At 44.8% G+C, this 14,830-nt stretch overlaps 1 non-coding gene across 1 annotated transcript; it reads left to right on the top strand.

The window, feature by feature from the left end:
* Positions 1-939: 939 nt before the first annotated feature.
* On the top strand, positions 940-1,046 carry LOC127483875 (U6 spliceosomal RNA). Its single transcript, XR_007910669.1, has one exon. It is a non-coding gene; the product is annotated as a U6 spliceosomal RNA (small nuclear RNA).
* Positions 1,047-14,830: the final 13,784 nt, after the last annotated feature.

The raw sequence follows: 14,830 nt of genomic DNA, 5'->3' as shown, positions 1-14,830 counted from the left end.
TGCAACCATGCGTTGTCCTTAATACCACAGAACTTTAGGTTATATGCATTTTATCAAAACAAGAAAGAACATTACGCACCAGAGTTATAGAATTGAATAGGCAACTTGCAAAACCACAGAGGAAAAGGCTGAATGAATACAATTCAATGAGTCCAGAAAACTTGAGGGCAGTGGAGAAAGTAAAACAAGAAACCGCAGGGGCTGCTCTCTGGCACCGCGGTTGATCTGCTCGAGATGCGCACATCCCACGTTGGAGGGCCTGGGTCCGAGTCCTGCCTCCGCTGCTGACTCCGGCTTCCTGCTCATGTGCGTCCTGGGAGGCAGCAAGTGGTGGCTAAAATAACTGGGTCCCTGCCACCCCTGTGGGAAACCCAGATGGAGTTCCTGCCTCCTAGCTTCAGCCTGGCCTAAGCTTGCTGTCTGATGTTATTTGGGAAGTGAATCAGTGGATGGAAGATCTCTCTGTCTCTGTCTCTCCACTTTTCAAAAATTAAATTAATTAATTAATTAAAAAATTTAAAGGCCTGGGCCGGTACAGTGGTGCAGTCAATCAAGTTGCCACCTGTGAAGCCAGCATCCCATGTGAGGGCTGGTTTGAATGTCTGCTGCTTCACTTCTGATCCACTTCCTGCTAACGCTCCTGGGGAAGCAGTGGAAGGCGGCCCAAGTGCACGGGCCCCTGCCACCATTGTGGAGTCCCAGGCCTCTGGCTTCGGGGCCTGGCTCAGCCCTGGCTATTGCAGTCATTTGGGGAGTGAATCAGCAAATGGAAGATCTCTTTCTCTCTGCCTCTCCCTCTAACACTCTGCCTTTGAAATGCAATTTTAAGATCTTATTTTTAAAAATGAATGATTAAACTCACCTAGCTATTAAAAGATTTTCCATTTTGAATTTTAAAAATACATAGCTCTGTGTTATTTATACAAAATATTTACTTTAATGCTCGCTTAGGCAGCACATGTACTAAAATTGGAACGATACAGAGAAGATTAGCATGGCCCCTGTGCAAGGATGATACACAAATTCTTGAAGCATTCCATATAAAAAAGAATTTGCTTTAAAAGTACATGGGAAAGTTAAACATTTTAAAAAACAAAACACCTAGCAAATTTTTTTAATTTAAAGTTTTAATTTCTTTATTTGAGAGGTAGAATTACAGACAGAGAGAGGATCAGAAGAGCAGCCAGGATACAAACTTGCCCACACTGGATGCCAGCGCCACAGGCAGAGGCTTAGCCTACTGTGCACAGCACTGGTTCCCCTAGCCATATTATCAAAATTATTTTTCATCTTATAAAAGGATTAAATGTCCAAGAAATTATAACACTTATGAGATTGTACACACCTAACAATATAGCACTGAAATACACAGCAAAGTTTTATAGACTTATTATAATACATTTATATTCAGAGACTCTAACACAGTCCCTCATATTCTGAGACATCAACAAGACAAACAAGTGTATAGGTATAGAGTGTGTGAAGAGCAAAATGATATTGGTTTAAGTCATACTGGCAATTTTCACAAATATCAGGAGCCGAACCCTTAAACAAACAGGAGTTCGTTTCTCTCTTCCATGGAGTTTAATGTGAGGTCATGGAACACTGAAGAAACGCCTCTGTTCCACACAGGCATTCAGGGATTCAGGACGGCAGTCTCTGCCGGCTCTGTGTTCTCCCGGGTTACCTTGGGCGTTGACACGTGGCCGGCTCTCAGCGTGGCGGAGAAGGGAGACTCGTGGGAGCTGGGTCTGGCGGTGATGCAGGTTACTGCTGTTTGCATGCCGCGGGCCAGAATGCACTCGTGAGGCCACATCTCATTGCAAGAAAAGAGTGCACGATATACAGCCTCATCGTGTGCCCGGGGTGGGAGGGGGAACAGGTTTGTTCATCAGTGAGCTGGACTTTTAACACAGTGATGGACGACATGGGAACGTAACGGATATATGAGTGTGTAGGACTTGGAATCCGACAGACGATGCACTTTTTTTTGCTATTTAATAAAGTTTTATGTTTCCAAGTGAACAGTTGCCTGGACCTGGTCCCCATCGTCTGCAGCAGCTGGGGCAGCGCCACCCTTGGAATTTTGGGTGCTGAGCTCCACGCTTTGAGCCCATACCAGGTGTGCGAAGTTCTTCACCTGCAGGGCTGCCCCGGCCAGGGACCCGCGGATCTTCAGTCTCTCAGAGACCGCAGCCGGAGTTCTAAGCCTGTAGCTGGGAACTTCCTTACAGCGCTTGTCCTAGGCAGCTTTGTCAAACTAGGTTTGGAGCTTGTCCCAAACGTTGCTTTGACCACTTCTTTTGGGCCTTGCCTCCAGATTTGTTCACGGAGTCCTTATCTTTCTTGGCCGACTTTCTGGCGTCTTCTCGTTGTCCTTGGGCGGCTTGACGAGGGGCGGGGCACGGCAGCAACCACCTCAACCTTGCAAGATGTCGGAGGAAAAAAAAAATAGAGGATGTACACTCTAACACAAATGGGGCCTTCACTAAAATTGCCCAAGTATCAGGTTGCACACAGGAAGTCTCCAAGATGTTTTATAAAAACAAGAAGAATGTGTTTATCTATGAGGCAGAGACACATCTGCTGGTTCACTCTCCAAATGCCTGCAGGGCTGGAGTTGGGCTGGGAATTCACCCAGGTCTCCCACATGGGTGGCAGAGACCCAAGCACTTGAGCTGTCACTGCTGCCTCCCACAATCTGCATTAGCAGGAAGCTGGAATCAGGAGCAGGTGTCCAACTGAGGTGCTGCTGTATGGACTGTGGGCATCCTGACCGGCATCTTAGCCGATGGGCTGACCACTCATCCACCCCACCCTCACAATCAAACTTAGTTTCATAAATGCGTGACTCGGAGTGTGGACTCAGACATGCAGTCATGTTGTTTGTGGGGGGCAATTTAGCAGCATGGGCTCAGGCAAATCCAGGCAAACCCAGCAATGCTACTTCATGCACCCTACCACCAGAGACACATGAGCTCCTGTGCAGATGGACGTGGGGAGAGGTAGTCACTGCGGAACTGAGCGACGTAGCAAAACCTTGGACCAATGCTCCAATGTTCATCAAGTACAAAATGAGTAAAGTGGCTTTTACATAAGAAGTAACACAGGGGTCAAAGCAGATGAGGTATTGAAAAGCAATACTGCAAAGAAAACACATACCACTATGGAAACAAAAAAATTCATAAATTCAATTATGTATATATTATTACCTATTTTTATATTTATTATTATTATACTCTACATTTCTTATGAGTATACATAAGTGAAATAGGTAAAGATATATGAAACATGGGTATCGATCATGGGTGCTTCAAAAAACTCACGGAAGATTTATTTTGGTGCAAAAAATCTGAACTCCATGTACCCAAGAGGTCTTCAAAAAATTCAAAAAGCACTGTGGCAAAGCAGGTTAAGCCATGACCTGCAGTGCTAATATCGCATATAGGTGCTGGTTCAAAACCCAGCTGCTCCACTTCTGACCCAGCTCCCTGCTAATGTGCCTGGGAAAGCAGCAGAGGATGGCCCGTGTCCCTGGGCCCCTGTATCTATGTGGGAGATGCTGAATGAAGCTCTTGGCTCCTGGCTTCAGCCTGGCACAGCCCTGGCTATTGTGGTGATTTGGAGAGTGAACTAGCAGATGGAAGATCTCATTCTGTCTCTCCTCTCTCTATATATAACACTGCCTTTCAAATAAATAAACAAATGTTAAAAAATAGTTCATGGAATATGGGTATTAGGAAGAAAACTACACATAGATTTCAAAATTGTTTGTACCAAGATAAGCTTATCTTTTTTTTAAAACATTTATTTGAAAGGCAAAGTTACTCAGAAAGACAGAGATAAAAAAAAAAAAGACAAAGAGAGAGAGAGAGAGATTCCATTATTCCATTCACTGATTCAGTCTCCAAATGGCTGTGAATGCCAAGGCTGGACCAGGCTGAATCCAGGACTTCATCTGGATCTCCCACGTGGGTGCGGGGACACAAGCACTTGGACCATCTTCTGCCGTTTTCCCAGGCCGCAGCAGAGAGCTGGATCGGAAATGGCGCATGCAGGGACTCCAACCATGGCAGTTTAACCCACTGTGCCATGACACCGGTCCCTAAACTTATCTTTTAATGCCACCCTCCATGAACTTTTTCAGGAACTCCTGTAAACGAGAAAAGAAATTGAAGGCTTTGGAAGGAAGTTTACCAAACGCAGTAGTTGTCTGTAAGAGCCTGGAAAAAAAAAATTTACAGTTGTGGATGGTGACCAAACAGGGCTTTGGCTTTAACATTGCAATAGTATCTAAGTTAAATGCTAATTGTTAGACTAAATTATTTTCAAAATTCCATAGTTTCTGGTTTTGCCCATTTTTCTTGGGCATAGTATAGTGCTCAAATAATCTCTTGGGCATAGTATAGTGCTATGCCCAAGAAAAATGTAAAGAAAAAAGACTGAACAGAAATGTGCCCGGTGGCCTAACCGCTGCCCCTGGCGCTGATTGAGGGGTGCTTTTATTTTCTGCTTATTTTTCCTTTCAGTTTCTGTCCACACTTCTTCTGAAATGGCCACGTGTTGCTTCATAATTAGCCATGGAAAATGGGAAAGAAAATAAGGGCGTTTAAGAAGCTCCCTGTCTTTGAAGACCAGCGCGCTCCCTGCCTCCCCACCCACCCGCCCCGCCCAGGGAGGCCCTGACTTTCAACGACAATGCAAGACCCTGCGGAGCCGGGACTAATCCTGTGATCCTCGGGACGATCCCCGCGCGCCTCCCAAGGTCACGGGCCCGCTCCCCCCGCGCCATCTGGCGCCTCCGAGTTCCAGCAGGGATGGATCTTCTGCTGGGGCTGCAGCAAGAAGCCAGGCGCTCGGGCGCTCGTGGTTCGGGGGGCGCGTCGTGGTTCAGGGGGAGACATCGCTGCCTGCGAGGGTGAGGGTGGCCCCCGGGGAGGGCGGCGTGCTCCTGGCGGGTCGAAAGGGATGCACCCGGGTCATCTCCAACCCCAGTTCGGCCCCGCACAGGGCAGACGCCGTCTCCATCTCTACACGGAGGGTTTGCGCCCAGGCCTGAGGTGGCTGTGTACTGGGAAGATGGCATGGACGAGGAGCCCCCGCTGCGTCTGTTTTGCGTATTGGGGTGCCTTTGAAATGAGGTTCGTTGCTTCAGTCCTGCTGGGTGGGCACCACTGGGCCAGGAGACTTTACCAGCCTTTTTTCCAGGGTGGACATTTCCTTTTCTCCACTAGCCGCAGAGCCTGGGGCGCCAGGCGCAAAGGATGGAGACGACACCCCTGGGCCTGGGGCCCTCGGCTCTGCTCCCCCCGGGCTCCCTCCTGGGATCGAAGCAGCTGAAGGAGGCGCCCTAGACGGGGTGGAGATCTGAGATGCTGGGCGCACCCAGCCCCCGCGGCCCCCCCTCCCGTCACCTAGGCAACGGGGGGGGTGCAGCACGGCTCCCTCTGCACCCCCTCCAGCGCAGGCCGCCTTCCCGCTGCTCGGTCTCAGCTCGCGGCTTCCCGGGACTGGACCTGGGAGTTGCACCGTTAGAGCTGCTTTTTTTTTGTGAGCATGGAAACCAGATTCCAGGCGGGGGCCCCAAGTCGCTAAAATAATCCTGGTTTGCATGCCGCGTTTGCCTTTCTGGCCGGCGCGCTGCAGGCGCAGGTCTGACCTTGCCAGCTCGGCGTGTGCAGAGCTTGGTGAGGCCTGAGTTGGGGGCTCCGTGGTGCTCCAAGAGGCTGGGGACAGGCAGGGACCTAGAGAGCCCTTTAGACAGCTGGGGGAGGGTCACCTGCCCTGGGGGCTGGGTAGTTCTGTGCTCCAGGGGGCCTCAGGAGCTCAGAGTCCCCGAATTCAAGTTGGCTTGGGGTTAATCTCTGCGATCAGGCATGGGGGCTGGGGGCCAGCGCGGGCTCCCCATGACACTCCAGCGGGAGCCAATAGAGGGCGGGGACTGTGGGCCTTCTTGGAATTTGTGTCCGCAAATGACACTGAAAATCCTGGTTCAATGAAGGGAGTGAGCTGAGCTCTGAACCCCAAAAGGACCAATGCTGAGCCCATCCCAAGCTGGGCCATAGGACCTGGGGCAAGCCCCAGCTAAGGGAGAGGAGAAGGTGGGTGGGTTAGAGCAAGGATAAAATGTTGGTAGCCATTAGAGTTAATTCATGAATTCAGAGAAGTTGCAAGCTACCAGCTCAACACACAAAAATCAGTCATATTTCTCTACATTAAAAGCAATGAATATCTGCACAGGAAATGAAGAAAACAATTTTCACATTTAATGCCATTAAAGGAATAAAATATGGGAACTCTGTGCTCTTTGCTCAATTTTTCTGTAAACCTGAATCTGCCCCCTAAAGTTTATTACTTTAAAAAAAGAAAAGAATAAAATTTGCAGGAATTAACTTAATCAAGGAGATGAAAGCCTTGTGCAATGAAAACATTGCTGAAATAAAATGGAGATCTAAATGAATGGAAAAATACTGGGTTTGTGGGTTTGCAGGCTTAATTTGGGGATGGTGACACTTGGCAAAGTAACCCACAGATTCAGTGTAAAACCTATCGAAACCTAAAGGCCTTTTCGCATGCACAAGATGAGCACAAAATTCATACGGAGTTTTAAGAGATCAAGAGTAGTCAAAGTGATCTGGAAAAAGAATTAATGTAAAAACTTTGCCTTCTTGATTTCAAACTTTACTATGAAGTTAGAGTAATCAAAACAGCATGGGAGCCAGCGTTGTGGCTTAGTGGGTTAAGCCGCCGGCCTGGGAAAGCAGTGGAAGATGGCCCAAGTGCTTAGACCCCTGCACCCACGTGGGAGACCAGGAAGAAGCTCCTGGCTCCTGGCTTCAGCCATTTGTGGCCAGTTGGGGAGTAAACCAGAGGAAAGAAAACTCTCTCTGTCTCTCCTTCTTTCTCTGTAACTCTGCCTTTCAAATAAATAAAATAAATCTTAAAAAACACAAACAAGCAAAAAAACCTCAGTTTTTCGGGATGTGCAGATAATGAAATAGAATCAAGAGTCCAGAAATCAACCCAAGTAGCTAAGGTCAGTTGGTGTTCGAAGGCTGTTGTGATGATTCAGTGGGGGAAAGAGTCTCTTGGACAAGTGACTGGGGGAAACTGGATATTCACAGGAAGAGAAGGAAGGCAGACCCCTACCTTGCACCAAATACAAAAGTTAAGGGGCCAGTGCTGTGTCATAGGCAGATAAAGCCGCCGCCTGCAGTGCGCCTGCAGTGCCGGTATCCTATAAGGATGCCGGTTCAGGCCCCGGCTGCTCCACTTCCAGTACACTCTCTCTTATGGCCTGGGAAAGCAGTAGAAGATGGCCCAAGTCTTTGGGCCCCTGCACATGTGTGGAAGACCTGGAAGAAGCTCCTGGCTCCTTGCCCTGGTCCGACCCAGCTCCAGCTGTTGCGACCATCTGGGGAGTGAGCCACCGGAAGGAAGACCTCTCTCTCTCTCTGCCTCTCTGTAGCTCTGCCTTCAAATAAATAAATAAATCTTTAAAAAAAAAAAAAAAAAACCAAAAGTTAAAATGGGTAAAAGACTTGGTTGTAGGATGTACAACCATAAACTCTCAGATTTGGTAATGGTTTTCTTTTGTTGGTGTTTGTTTTAGAAATGACTGAAAAAGCACAAGCAACAACAGAAAACGTAGATAGACGAGGCTTCCCAAAAACTTTAAAACTGCATCAAGACAAGCTATCAAGAGAGTGAAATGACAGCCCACAGAATGGGAGAAATATTTGCAGATCATGTTTTTTTGGGGGGACTTGAAAAAACCTTCTACAATTCAACAACAAAAAGAAAAGCAAGCCAGTTTGAACGTGGACAAAGGACTTGCATAGATGTTTCTCAAAAGAGGATATACAGTGGCCAAGAGGCACATGGAAGACGCTCAGTGTGGGACAAGTGTGCAGCCTTGCTGTTGTCACGGGTCACATCCGAGTGCCTGTGTTCAGTTCTTGTCTCTGGCTTCTGGTTCCACTTTCCTGTCACTGCACACCCTGGGAGACAGTGGTGATGGCTCTAGTGCTTGGCTTCCTGCTGAACTTGGGATTCAGTTTCAGGGCTCCTGGCTCCAGCCACTGGGTGCACTTGGAGAGTAAACCAGCAGATGGGAGCACTCTCTGTCTCCATCTCTGCCTCTCAAATAAATTGAAATTTAAATAAAAAAATTGTAAAGATGCACAATGTTATTGCCATTGGCAAAATGCAAGTCAAAACCACAATAAGAGGTCATATCCACCAGAAAGGCTTTAAAAAAAGATTTATTTATTTATTTGAAAAGCAGAGTTACAGAGAGGCAGAGAGAGAGAGAGAGAGACAGAGAGGTTTTCCATTTGCTGGTTCACTCCCCAAATGGCTGGAATGGCCGGAGCTGGGCTGATCCCAAGCCAGGAGCCAGGAGCTTCTTTCGGGTCTCCCACGCAAGTGCAGGGGCCCAAGGACTTGGGCCATCTTCTACTGCTTTCCCAAGCCATAGCAGAGAGCTGGATTGGAAGTGGAACAGATGGGACTCGAACCAGTGCCCATATGATCCCATATGATCAGCACTGCAGGTGGTGGCTTTACCTGCTACGACATAGCACCAGCGCCGGCCTCTGCTGTGAGGAAGGAGGAAGCATTGTCAAGGATATGGAGAAATTGAAGCACTCATTCATTGCTGGTGGGAACATGTTACAACATGTCATTGCCACTGTAGAAGACAGCTTGGTGATTCCTCAATAATGTAAACACAGGTGCTGTGGTGCAGTGGGTTAAGTTGCCACCTGCTGTGCCAGATCCCATATGGGCACTGATTAGACTCCTAGCTGCTCGACTTCCAGTCCAGCTCCCTGCTAATGTGCCTGGGAAAGCAGCAGGAGATAGCCCAATACTTGGGTGTGGGGAAATTAGGCACACGTGGCAATTCAAAGATGGCGCCCAAAGGAAGTAAGATGGGCGGTATCCAAAGTTGTCTACCACCAAAACTGATTGTCTGTGCAGCATCAGGGGAGGTGACGACAACTGATGACGAGTGTACAGACATATGGCTGGTCCTGTAAAAAGTCACCCTGTAAAATGACCTTTTAAGTAATTGGTTGGTCCTTATGCCCTGCCCCAGTAATCCTGCAGTCTTGTGCTTTAAAAGGCTTTGCTATGCGCGCAATAAACTGAGTTCTTGCTTACTTGACTTGATTCCCCGCTGCGTCTGACTGTCCCCGGGATCGGGGGGCTGGGGATCGGGTGAGCGGCACACTTACCTTTGTTCGGACCCAGTCCATCTTCATTCGAGTGGACTAAGACCCTGCACTTGGGCCTCTGCATCCTCATGGGAGACCTGGATGAAGCTCCTGGTTCCTGGCTTTGGTTTGGTCCAGCCCTGGCCTTTGCAGCCATTTGGGGGATTGAACCAGCGGGTGAAAGATCTCTTTCTCTCTCTCTCTGCCTCTGCCTCTCCCTCTCCATAACTCTGCCTTTCAAATAAATAAATAAATTTTTAAATGAAAACACAGACTTACCATGTGATCCAGCTATTTCCTGGGATGCAGAACTAAATCCAGTGCTCAGATAAAGCTTGTACACAGATGTTCCTTGCAGCATTATTTACAGGAGCAAAAAGGTGGAGACAGATGGAATGTCTGTCAAGTGATAATGAAGAAAACAGATGTGGGAGACTCATATGATGAAATATTATTCAGCCATGAAAAATAATGAAGTACTGATACATGTTCCAACGTGGATGGATCTTGAGAGCATTATACTAAGTGAAAGAAGCTAGGTGCAAAAGGCTACAAATTTGAGTCCATTTATGTGGAATGTCCAAAATAGGCAAGCTCATAAAACAGAAAGTGGAAGTGGATCAGTGGTTGCCAGGGGCTGGGGAGAGAGAATACCAAGCAGTCACTGCTGATGAGACGTTATGGCACTGGGTACAGGTACACACTGCGTAGCACTGTGAACATACACGTGTATCCAAGGTCAGTTTTATGTTACCCCTATTTTACCACAATGAAAATATGTTTCATGAACTCTTTACCAAAAGAATGCTAACTAACTCCTTACATTTTTGTCTCACTTCTCCCAAACCAAATACACCTGTTTTAATGACATAACTCTTGTTCGAGTGTAAGTGTGTGACGAGATCCCATCTCTGAAGCACAGAAGTGGACGTCCTGGAGCAGGGGCGCCTGGGTCCCTTTACCCCACATGAAAACCCTGGAGTAATCGGATGGTTTCTTTTCCTCCTCCCTCCCTTCCTCCCTCCCTCCGTCCTGTCTTTCTCTCTCCTGTCTTTCATTCAGATATACTGCTGTCTTTATTTCATTAAATCTAAGGTGCTATCAAGTACATCATTTTAGAGGGTTTTCTGTTAAGATTTATTTATTTATTGAAAGGCAGAGTTACAGAGAGAGAGAGAGAGAGAGAGAGAGAGAGAAAGTCTCCCATCCTCTGGTTCACTCCCCAAATGGCCGCGACGGCCGGAGCTGGGCTGGCCTGAAGTCAAGAGCCAGGAGCTTCTTCCAGGTCTCCCACGTGAGTACAGAGGCCCAAGAACCTGGGCCATCTTCCACTGCTTTCCCAAATCATCAGTAGGAGCTGAATCGGAAGAGGAGCAACCAGAGCTCAAATCAGCACCCATATGGGATGCCAGCACTGCAGGCAGCAGCTTAACCTGCTAAGCCACAGTACCGGCCCATAGAGTTGTTTCTTAAAATGTGCAAAGAGGCCAATGGCAATTGAATTCTACATGTTGGTTGTTGGAAAAGTGCTTATCTTAGAATTAATGAAATATGCAAGCAAAAGCATTAACAGCACTCTTCCAATTTCAAACCTGCTTAGACTCTGTCAAATAACCAAAGGGGACACAGGCATCATGATTTAGGCAAAGCTCTCCAAATGATCCCATAATCAGGAGCCACTTTAGGATATATAAACACACAATGCTGCAGCTAGGAGAGGAAAACCAAAGCACGAAGGGCTGTCTCACTTTGACAATCAGCAGTTCTCATCCGTGTTGACTGTAGAGTTTTCTTCTCTCTCTCTCTTTTCCCCCCAGAAACCTTTTATTTAAGGAATACAAACTTCATGCATTTCATAAATACAACTTTGGGAACATAGTGATTGTTCCCACCATACCTCCCCCACCCACCCACCCACCCTTTCCTCCTCCCTCTCCTATTCCCATTCTTATTTTTTACTAAGATTTATTTTCAACTAACTTTATACACATATGATTAACTCTATACTAAGTAGAGTTCCACAACTAGTATGAAAAAAGAAAAACAGCTGTTCCTCAACAGTCAAGACACGGGCTGTTCAAAGTCATTGCATCTCAAAGTGTTAATTTCACGTGTTAATTTCACTCCTATAGATTACCTTTTAGGTGCTCTATTAATTATCACAGATCAGGGAGAACATATAGGATTTGTCCTTTTGGGACTGGCTTATTTCACTAAGTATGATGTTTTCCAGTTTCATACATTTTGTTGCAAATGACCCGATTTCATTTTTTTCCACTGTGTAGTATTCCATGGTGTACATGTCCCATAATTTCTGTATCCAGTGTTCAGTTGATGGGCATTTGGGTTGAGTCCATATCTTAGCTCTTGTGAATTGAGCTGCAATAAACACAGAGGTACAGATAACTCTTTCATATGCTGATTTCATTTCCTTTGGGTAAATTCCCAGGAGTGGGATGACTGGGTCATATGGTAGGTCTGTATTCAGATTTCTGAGGTGGATGAGAGTAACTTTTTCCCCACAACCTCACCAGCATTTGTTAGTTGATTTCTATAGGAAAGCCATTCTAACAGAATAAGGTGGAACCTCATTGTGGTTTTGATTTACATTTCCATACATCTAGTGATCCTGAGCATTTGTTCATGTATCTCTTGGCCATTTGGATTTCCTCTTTTCAAAAACGTCTGTTTAAGTCCTTTACCAATTTCTTCACTGGGTTGTTTGTTTTGTTGTGGTGGAGTTTCTTGATCTCTTTATACATTCTGGCTATTAATCCTTTATCAGTTGGATAGTTTGCCAATAATTTCTCCCATTCTGTTGGTTGCCTCTTCACTTGGCTGAGTGTTTCTTTTGCAGTGCAGAAGCTTCTCAATTTGATGTAATACCAACTTGTCAATTTTGGCTTTGATTGCCTGTGCCTCTGGGGTCTTTTCTAAGAAGTCTTTGCCTGTGCCAATGTCTTGCAGGGTTTCCCCAACATTCTATAATAATTTGATGGTATCTGGTTGTAGATTTAGGTCTTTAATCTTTGTTGAGTGGATTTTTGTGTAAGGTGTAAGGAAGGGGTCTTGCTTCAAACGTCTGCATGCGGAGATCCAGTTTTCCCAGTACCGTTTGTTGAAGAGACTGTCTAGGGATTGATTTTAGCTCCTTTGTTGAATATAAGTTGACTGTTGATGCATGGATTGATTTCTGGCATTTCTATTCTTTTCCATTGGTCTATCCATCTATTTTTTACCAGTACCAGGTTGTTTTGATTATAACTGCCCTGTGATATGTCTTGAAATCTGGTATTGTGATAGTCCAGCTTTGTATTTGTTGTATAAGATTGCTTTAGCTATTCGAAGTCTCCTGTGTTTCTGTATGAATTTCAGCATTCTATATCTGAGAAGAATGTCTTTGGTACTTTGGTTGGTATTGCATTGTATCTGTAAATTGCTTTTGGTAGTATGGATATTTTGATGATATTGATTCTTCCAATCATGAACATGTTTTCCATTTTCAGATTTTTCCATTTTTTGTGTCTTCTATTCCTTTCTGTAATGTTTTCTAATTATCATTGTAGAGATCTTTGACATCTTTGGTTAATTTATTCCAAGGTGATTGATTTTTTTTTTTTTTTGTAGCTGTTGTGAATTGGATTGATGTTAGAGGTTCGTTCTCAGCTGAGGCATTGTCTATGTATTCAAAGGCTATTGATTTTTGTGTGTTGATTTTATATCCTGCCACTTTACCAAACTCTTTATGAGTTCCAATAGTCTCTTAGTGGAGTCTTTTGGATCCCCTATATATAGAATCATGTCATCTGCAAATAGGGAGAGTTTGCTTTCCTCCTTCCCAATTTGTATCCCTTTGATTTATTTTTCTTGCTTAATTGCTCTGGCTAAAACTTCCAGGACTATATATTTATTTATTTATTTATTTGAAAGTTATGCGGAGAGAGAAGGAGAGACAGAGAAAGACAGAGAAGTCTTCCATCTGATGGTTCACTCCCAAACTGGCTGCATCAGCTGGAACTGTGCCAATCCAAAGCCAGAAGCCAGGAGCCAGGAGCTTCTTCCAGGTCTCCCACGTGGGTGCAGGGGCCCAAGGGCTTAGGCCATCTCTCACTACTTTCCCAGGCCACAGCAGAGAGCTGGATTGGAAATGGAGCAACTGGGACTCAAACTGGCACCCATATGGAATGGCAGCACTGCATGTGGAGGCTTTACCCAGTACGCCACAGCACCGGCCCCTCCAGGACTATATTGGTGAGAGTGGGCATCCTTGTCTGGTTTCAGGTCTCAGTGGGAATGCTTCCAACTTTTCACCATTCAATAGGACACTGGCCATGGATTTGTTATAAATTGCTGTGATTGTATTGTGAAATGTTCCTTCTATACCCAATTTGCTTAAAGTTTTCACCATGAAAGGTTGTTGTATTTTACCAGATGCTTTCTTAGCATCTTTTGAGATAATCATAGGAATTTTGTTCTTTAGTTTGTTAATGTGATGTATCACATTGATTTGTGAATGTTGAACCACCCCTGCATACCAGGGATAAATCCAACTTTGTCCAGGTGAATGATCTTTCTATGTGTTTTTTGTAAGATTTATTTATTTATCTGATTTTTTTTTATTCATTTGGCTAGTATTTTGTTGGGGATTTTTGTATCTATATTCATCAGGGAAATTGATCCATAGTTTATTTCTCTGTTGTATCTTTTTTAGGAATTAAGGTGATGCTGGCTTCATAGAATGAATTTAGGAGGATTGCCTCCTTTTAAATTGTTTTGAATAAATTGAGAAGAAGTGGAGTTAGTTATTCTTTAAATGTCTGGTAGAATTCAGTAATGAAGCCATCTGGTCCTGGGCTTTTCTTTGCTGGGAGAGTCTCTTACTGATTCAGTTTCCTTCTTGGTTATTGGTCTGTGTAGGTTTTCTATGTCTTCATGGCTCAATTTAGGTAGGTTGTATGTGTTCAGGAATCTATCCACTTCTTCTAGGTTTCTTGATTGTTGACATACAGCTCTTTGTAGTAATTTCTGATGATTCTTTTTATTTCTATGGTGCCTGTTACTACATTTCCTTTTTCATCTCTAAGTTTATTTATTTGGGTCTTCTTATTTTGGTTAGTTGGGATACTGGTGCATCAATTTTGTTTATGTTTTCAAAAACCAGCTTTTCATTTTGCTCATCTTTTGTATGTTTTTTTTTTTGCTTCAATTTTGTTTATTTCTTCTCTAATTTTAATTATTTCTTTTTGCCTACTAGTTTTGGGTTTGGTTTGTTGTTGTTTTTCTAGGTCCTTGAGATGCCTTAATAGCTCATTTATTTGATGCCTTTCCAATTTCTTGATGTAGGCACCAATTGCTATAAACTTTCCTCTTAACACTGTTTTTGCTGGATCCCATAAGTTTTGATATGTTGTATTGTCATCTTCATTTGTTTCCAGAAATTTTTTTATTTTTCTTTTGATTTTTTCAATGACCCATTGTTCATTCAGGAGCATGTTGCTCAGTCTCTATGTGTTTACATATGTTTTAGGGATTCTTTAGTTGTTGATTACCAACTTCATTCCACTGTGGTCAGAGAAGACGTATGGTATGATTTCAAAATTTTTTTTTAGTGT

The sequence above is a fragment of the Oryctolagus cuniculus genome, chromosome 12, assembly GCF_051225735.1.
Source record: "Oryctolagus cuniculus isolate XC-2025 breed Fujian yellow rabbit chromosome 12, ASM5122573v1, whole genome shotgun sequence".
Classification (NCBI taxonomy): domain Eukaryota; kingdom Metazoa; phylum Chordata; class Mammalia; order Lagomorpha; family Leporidae; genus Oryctolagus; species Oryctolagus cuniculus.
The sequence above is the reverse complement of the archived record's forward strand: the minus strand, read 5'-3'. Positions and strand labels throughout refer to the sequence as shown.